The 336-nt window shown below is 80.1% G+C and overlaps 1 protein-coding gene across 1 annotated transcript in view; it reads right to left on the minus strand.

The window, feature by feature from the left end:
* The window catches only part of ALDH6A1 (aldehyde dehydrogenase 6 family, member A1), an 11,760-nt gene extending 11,491 nt beyond the window's left edge, over nt 1-269 (minus strand). The window contains exon 1 of the mRNA XM_010583700.1: nt 101-269. The gene's annotated coding sequence lies outside the window, so the exon portion shown is untranslated. The remainder of the gene's footprint in view (nt 1-100) is intronic.
* Nucleotides 270-336: the final 67 nt, after the last annotated feature.

Consider the following 336-nt stretch of genomic DNA (forward strand, 5'->3'; position numbering starts at 1 on the left):
TCCCCCCGCCCGCGGCCTCTCCTCAGCCCGGGCGGGGCCGCCTCCCAAGCCCCGCGGCCTGCCCCGCCCGCCGGCTCCGCTCCGCGGGACGGGCACTCACCACCGAGAAGGAGGAGAAGGCGGCGGCTGAGGCGATCCAGGGGGCACCGGCTCTCCGCGACAGCTGGACGGGAGGGGAAGCACAGACTGGCCTCAGGGCTCCCGACTGCCCCGGCCCCCGCCCCCCGCCGCGGGTCCGGCTAGCGCCCACCGACGCCTCACCGCGGCGCCATCGGCTACTCCCCGCTCGGGACCGCCCCACCCACGGGGCCCCGCGGCCAGCTGGGCCGCGATCCC

Source organism: Haliaeetus leucocephalus, unplaced genomic scaffold (assembly GCF_000737465.1).
Source record: "Haliaeetus leucocephalus isolate CR32 unplaced genomic scaffold, Haliaeetus_leucocephalus-4.0 Scaffold932, whole genome shotgun sequence".
Lineage (NCBI taxonomy): Eukaryota > Metazoa > Chordata > Aves > Accipitriformes > Accipitridae > Haliaeetus > Haliaeetus leucocephalus.